The sequence below is a fragment of the Talpa occidentalis genome, unplaced genomic scaffold (genome assembly GCF_014898055.3).
Source record: "Talpa occidentalis isolate TD23 unplaced genomic scaffold, MPIMG_talOcc4v2.1 talOcc4.2, whole genome shotgun sequence".
NCBI classification, from domain to species: domain Eukaryota; kingdom Metazoa; phylum Chordata; class Mammalia; order Eulipotyphla; family Talpidae; genus Talpa; species Talpa occidentalis.
In genome coordinates this window covers 43,596,103-43,603,075 of record NW_023602073.1, presented here as the reverse complement: position 1 = coordinate 43,603,075, position 6,973 = coordinate 43,596,103, and positions in this window count along the sequence as shown.

Below are 6,973 nucleotides of genomic sequence, written 5' to 3'. Positions count from 1 at the left end.
TTCATTTTCCTGGTCCCTTATTAAGTTTTCTAGATTCCTGCTATAAGTGAGACCATCTGGTATTTTTCTTTTTCTTTTGGCTTATTTTGCTGAGCATGATCCCTTCCAGCGCCATCCATGTTGCTGCAAATTGCATGTGTTTATCTTTTTTGAATGCTGAGTAATATTCCATGGTGTATATGTACCACATCTTCTTGATCCAGTCATCTATTTTTGGGCATTTGGGTTGTTTCCAAGCTTAGCTATTGTAAACAGTGCTGCTATAAACATAGGGTGCAGGTGTTCTTTGGAATTGATGTTTCTGTGTCCTTTGGGTAGATACCTAGGAGTGGAATTGCTGGATCCTATGGAAGCTCTATGTTTAGTAGGTCCAGAAATATCCACACAGCTCTCCATAGTGGTTGGACCAGTTTGCACTCCCACCAACAGTGCAGGAGAGTTCCTTTTCTCCACACCCTCGCCAACATTTGTTGTTGCTAGTTTTTTAATATGTGCCATTCTCACTGTGTGAGATGGTATCTCATGGTAGTTTGATTTCATTCTCCCTGATGACAAGTGATGTTGAACATTTTTTCATATGTCTGTGGCCATTTGCATTTCCTCTTCAGAGAAGTTTCTTTTTAGCTCTTCTGCCCATTTTTTTGACTGGATTATTTTCTTTGTTGTTGCTGAGTCTCATCAGCTCTTTGCAGATTTTTGTGATCAGTCCTTTATCATTAGTGTTGGGTGCAAAAATGTTCTCCCAGTTGGTGGGGTTTCTCTTTGTTTTTGTTATTGTAAGACTGAACTTTTAAGGGCGGCATCACGGGGATGCCAGCAGAAGCCGAGAAGCAGGAGAGCAGAGAAGCAGAGAGAACCCAAGAGAACGCCAGAACGCCCAGATAGAGTGAAGACTTGCTGGGGGCTGGGAGGCCTGCCAGCCTTCAGGGCCCCTGGCACCCCTGCCTGCTGTGTACCTGGTAAATCCCAATAAAAACCTGAAAAGCCACTGAGGGCTCCAGGGTTCCTCCTTTTACCTGGTCTGCTGGATCAGAAAACCTGTACTGTTTCCTGTCCTGCCTTTACAGATGGTTTTCTTAGTGTTGACACTCGCTTTCAAAATGGTAAGACTGGGGTGAAACTAGGCAAGTTGGAAACCTGAAACATTTGTGGAAATGGAGACTTTACTTCTTACCCAGCCATGGATTTATTGCTTTAAAATATCTTACGATTCCTGAGCCAGGAGTTGGGGTACAGGTCAGGTCAGTCTCTTGTTTTTGCTTCTGGAAGAGGTTTAGATTCTACAATTAGGCAGAGCAACTTGTGGTCAGGTGTTCAAAGATAGAGTCAACAAGTATATAATTAGTGATTAAGTTTAAACCTTGAGGGACCTAAGGAGATTCTACATTCCCCCCAACTCCCGGAAATGAACTCACTTGCACTGCTGGATGAGAGGGTCTCTCTGGGCCCAATGGAGTGGTTCTTTTTTTTTTTTTTTTTAAAGATTTATTTATTTGTTTATACAAGCACTGGGTACAGTCCGAAGTACAGGAGGGTGAGAGAATTCACCAGAGCCAGAGCGGGGAACAGAACAGGCAGACTGACGAAATACACTGCTGAGGGGAGCAGCAGGCGGCAGGGGAGGTCTGCGCGCCATCTGGTACCCTCGCCCGGTGGCCGGGGATCGAACCAGCGCTACAGAGGCTGCGGGCCCAGCGCTCAACCGCTGCACCACCAGGGGAGGACCCCAATGGAGTGGTTCTTTCTACCTCCAGCCCCTACAGTCTACAGCCAATGCAGTGATCTCATCTGAGCTAGGATTGTGGTTTTCTGATGTTAGTTGTATTTGAGCCATCACATGGTTAGCAATGGACAAGAGGTTTTGATACACTGATATTCTGTGACGGATCCGACATGCACCTAGTGGCTTTGCTGTCCTGCCTGGTCCCACGGAAAGGGACTTGTCCTGGGCTCTGTTCAGTGTCCCTTTGTGTAGAAGTGATCAGGAGATGTGGGGTCAGTGGCTCCCTAATCTCACCCTCCTCTCCAAAGCAGCCCTAAATCGGGGGGTGGGCAGGGATCTCCATGACTACTCACCAGCTATCACTGTCCCATCTCCTGACTTAAAGCCACATGTCACATAACACCAACTGTTGCAGGCAGTGCCAAGGTGACAGGGCTGGGGGAGGGGTGGGACCAGTTGGGGTCTAAGGAGGGAGACATGGATGACCTGCAGGGGTTCTCTGTCGACTGCTTTCTTGTTTCCTGAAATCATACTAAAGTGTAAGATGAACAAGACAGCAGTCATTTTAGGGAGGGCACAGCTGTGTTTCGTTTCTGTGCAGAAACCACAAAGACTACAAAAATGAGAAAAACAAAACTTAACAAAACTCAGACCAACGATAACAGATCAACCAATCAGAATAGACCCGGGTGCTAAGAATGGAAAGTCCCACTTCCCGACAATATGGTATAAAGAAAGCCTTGTGCCCTGCAAAGGGGCCTTCTCTCAACCTGATGGGACTGCTGCATAAGTGTACCAGGCAGAATTGGGCCCTAGCTTAAGCTAGCGATAAAGCCTTTTGCCTTTGCATCTCTGGCTCCGTGTGGTGTTTGGGAACCCGGATGGAGTTGAGGTGCCAACTCCTAACAAAAGCTCTTTGAAGATGGCCAGGAAATTCAAGGGCAGGCTGGGAAAGGGGAAAGGATGAGGAAGTATAGACAAGGAGGGGGTGTGCAGCAGGTGGAGGGCATCCAAGACCGGGGGGCCTGCTGGAGCCTGGGCTCACTGTGGGGAGTCCCCAAGCCCTGGAGGAATGGGGAGAGTGGCAGCATCTCCTGAAGTCAGAGTCTGGTTCAAAACCAGAATTGTCTCTTTGTTTGTTTTAATTTTTCCAGATGAAATCTGCAAACCCATCAGAGTGGAAGATGAGCAGTCACTTTCCAAGCGTGTGTTTCACAGTTTCCTCCCAACGTGGGGTCAGCAGTGGTACCTGCCAGGAGCAGCCCAGGTTATGGCCTCAGGCCTGCCCAGGCCCACGCTGTCCACCCCAAAGAGGAGTGTGGGGGCTTCGGGCCTTCTTTTGTCCTTCCTCCTTTTTAGGCCTTTTTATGTTTCCTCAGCTCCTTGCTGCTGCCCCAACCTTCACTGGAGCAGAGAGAACACAGCTGCCACTTTGACCTGGAAAGCCCTTTGAGCCTGAGACTGGGAGTGCAGTTTCTCTGTGCTCCACATGAGGGGGGGAGCTCTGCCCAGATGGGCTGGAGGGTCTCACAGACACTGCCCTTGCCCAAACATTCTGGAACTTCCTTAGATCAGAAAGTCAGTATCATTCTTCAGACTTGCTCTGAAATCCTTCAAGCTTTTGCAAGGGCAATTGATCAAGGAACACGATTTGGCCTGACTGTCTATAATACAAGGACAAAATGTGAAGGATTATCTTCAAAGAAAAAGGATCTGGTATTGAATTTTAGTGAACATTTTAGTTTTTCAACACCTGTTGTAGTTTAGAGTACTAGCTTCATATTTTCCATCATAAATTGTCTCTCCGTCACTCCCTCCCCATGAAATCTAAATTTATATTAAGAGATAAAATACCACATTTCACACAGTGTAAGTCAAGTTATCACCCCCTGGAGATATCACTGTCAAAGCCCTGTGAATATTCTTCCAAGTTTTCTTCTTTAAAATACATATTGTGGGCCTCTGTGGTGGTTGCAAGGGGTTAAGTCTCACACTATGAGGCTGTTGGGAGCCACTGTAGCATGAGTTCTGTCCCTGGCCAGAAAAGCTAGCCCGCATGGCACAGCAGACCTCTCCTGTCTTGCCTGCAGTTCCCCTCAGAGTGTGTTTCAGTAGATGTGCCTGTTCTCTCCCCACTCTGTCTCTGGTGAATCCTCTCACTCCAGCACCTCTGGCCTGTACCCCAGCTCTTCTAAGCATAAATAAATAAATCTTAAAAAAATAAATATTGTGTAAGTGGCATTATAACTGCCTATCAAGTGTTATTAGGTCCTGGTGATGGAGGGCAAGAATACAAAAACTGGAAAGGAGGCCTCACAAGACCAAAACTCACTCACGCAAGGAAGTGGGGGTGTAGGGGGATAACATGACCATTAACCCAGCTGTAGAGGTGACCCTCAGGCACCAGGGCCTTATCACAAGGCATGAGACCCAAGCAGGATCAGATGCTCTAGGGAGTGGAGCACAGACCTGAGGGTAAAGATATGGAGATTGGGCCCACCCTGGAATCTCTGGTCCCTTTCTAGTTTTGCCTGTTACCCAACATCAGCAACAAGCAGCCACTCCAGGGAGTGAGCCCTCCCAAAGAGAAGAGGACTATATCAGTGCAGTCTCTGCACAGGCTGGGGCAGCACTCCCACTGCCCACCTGGGACTATGCAGGTGCCTCTTTTCACCAGCTCTCTCCCTCCGCAGGGCAGCAGCCTCCTGCCTGCCCATGACCTGCACCACGCCAGGACTTCTCTTCACTGACCTCCCTCCTGGAGGCAGCTCTCCTCAAAACCGCCCGCCTGCAACCACGCAGGCCTCTCTCAGCAAACCTGTCTCTTTCCCTTTCCCTAATAAAACTGTTCTGTAAATATGACCATCGTCTCTGTCTCGTGGAGAGAAACTCATTGCAGGCCTCTGAACCGGGAGCTCTGGTGACACCTTTCCCAGAGTGAACCCAAGGACCCTGCACTCTACAAAACGGTATCATTGGGAAAGCTTTAAAGAACAGGCACATCTTTTTATAGCAATACTGTGATGTCTGTCCTGTTCCTTGTAACGGCTGCAGTTTCCCCGGGCTGCGCAGTGTCGCGACTGCGGGAGGGACAGCCCCGCGGTTTGCGAACCAGACACCCGAGGGCCGCGCGCCCCTCCCCGCCCGGCTCCAAGCGCCTCCCTCTGCTGTTGTGTAAAGAAATAAACCGGTTTCCTTCCGCCACGATTGGGGGCGGGCGAGCTTCAGTCTCTCCCTCATGCTCCGCCCCGCAGCGCCCAGCCTCGCTCCGCGTCAGTCTCCATTTTTTGAGATGAAATCCGCAGCGGCTGCGACGAGGTCCTCACGGGGAGGAAGAGCCCCAAGCTCGTGACTCCAGGAGCCCAGAGGTGAGCGGAGGAGAAAAAGGCGTCCGGGGGCAGCCCCAGAGGGCCTGGAGGCAGGTGGGGGCGGGGAAGCGTTTGTAGGACAGAAAACCTCTGAGGCCTCGCGGGGGAGGGGAGCCCCAGCTCGATCCCGGGAGCGCCCCCAATCCAGAGCCCTAGACCCTCAGGGCCTCCCCCACCCTCCCAGGAGGAGTAGGATTTGCTTTCTCTCGTAAAGCAGCATCTGTGACACGCTGGGCCACACACCTAACAGTGTTATTGGTCCTGATGTGGTTTTTGGAGTCAGGGGGTTTGGAGTGCGGGGTCCTGGGGTTCACTCTGGGAAAGGTGTCACCAGAGCGCCCGTTTCAGCGGCCCGCGGCGAGTGTCCAGGCGAGTTTCTCCACGAGACAGAGACGGTAGTGATATTTAAAGGGCAGGTTTATTAGGGAAAGGGACAGAGGGAGGAATCAAGGACACTTGCATAGACACAAGCGGGCAGGAAGAGCTGCCCCAGGAGGGACAGGTTTGCTGAGAGAGGCCTGCCTGGTTGCAGAGAGGCGGCCTTGACAGGTCACGGGCGGGCAGGAGGCTGCTGCCCTGCGGAGGGAGAGAGTGGGTGAAAAGAGGCACCTGCATCGTCACAGGTGGGCAGTGGGAGTGCTGCCCCAGCCTGTGCAGAGACTGCACTGATACAGTCGTTTTCTCTTTGGGAAGGATCACTCCTCCCTGGAGTAGCCTGTTGCTGATTTTGGATATCTAGGCAAAACTAGAAAGGGACCAGAGAGTCCAGAATGGGCCCATCTCCAGTATTACCATTTTTAAATTATTATTTTTTTAAATTGTATTTTTGCATAAAAGAACTAGGGTGTAGGTCAGAGGTAGGGAAGGTTAGAGGAGGGACCTGAGACAGAGTGGGGAGCAGAACAGGTGGATCTACTGAAATACACTGCTGAGGGGAGCAGGGGGCCAGACAGGAGAGGTCTGCTGAGCCCTGTGGTTCAGCTTTCTGGGGGGACCGGATCAACTCTGGCCCTTGATAGCGCTGAGATTTAAACTCCACCAGATTTAAACCTCCACCAGGGAGGTTCCATTTTTAAATTATTACAAGTCTTTTGGCGTTGAGTGTAAGCAGAGAGTCTCCTGGCGCTGCCACACCTCGGAAGTCCTGAGAAGGGGGGTGGACACGAGTCACCTTTGGAAGTTAGCAGAGCTGGGCTCCCTCTCCCTCTCTACTGCCTCTGTCCTTGTTATGGCAGTTTCCCGTAGAAGCCAGACTGCTCAGCTGGAGAGGTGGAAGAGAGAGAGAGATTTATTCGTCATGATGGAAGACAAGAATAGGAAAAAAAAAACTGGAAAGGAAGCACCACAAGACCAGAAACCTGCTCACACACGGAAATGGGGGCAGAAGAGATTAGCACAGCCATTGACACAGCTATGGAAACCCAGATCCTTACACACAGACAACACAGTTATAGAAACTAAGATCCTTAGGGGATCCTTAGATGCCCAGATTACAAAGCATAACATCCAAGCAGGCATCCTAATGCGCATCCAAAGGGAAAGATATGGAAATGGAACCCACTATAGAATCTGGTCCTTTCCTAGTCTGCATAGTTCTCCCAAATCAGCAGCTAAGGGAAGGCTCACAAGGGGTGAGCCCCTCCCAAAACAGAAGGCTCTATCAGTGCAGTCTCTGCACTGGCTTGGAGCAGCACTCCCTCTGCCCACCTGTGTCTCTGCAGGTGCTTCTTTTCACCACCTCTCCTCTGCAGGGGCAGCAGCCTCCAGCCTGCCCCTGACCTGTGCCACGCCGGGGCTTCTCTTCACTCACCTCCCTCAGTGGAGGCCGCTCTCCTCAAGGCCGCCCACCTGTGACCATGCAGGCCTCTTAGCAGCTCTTCTT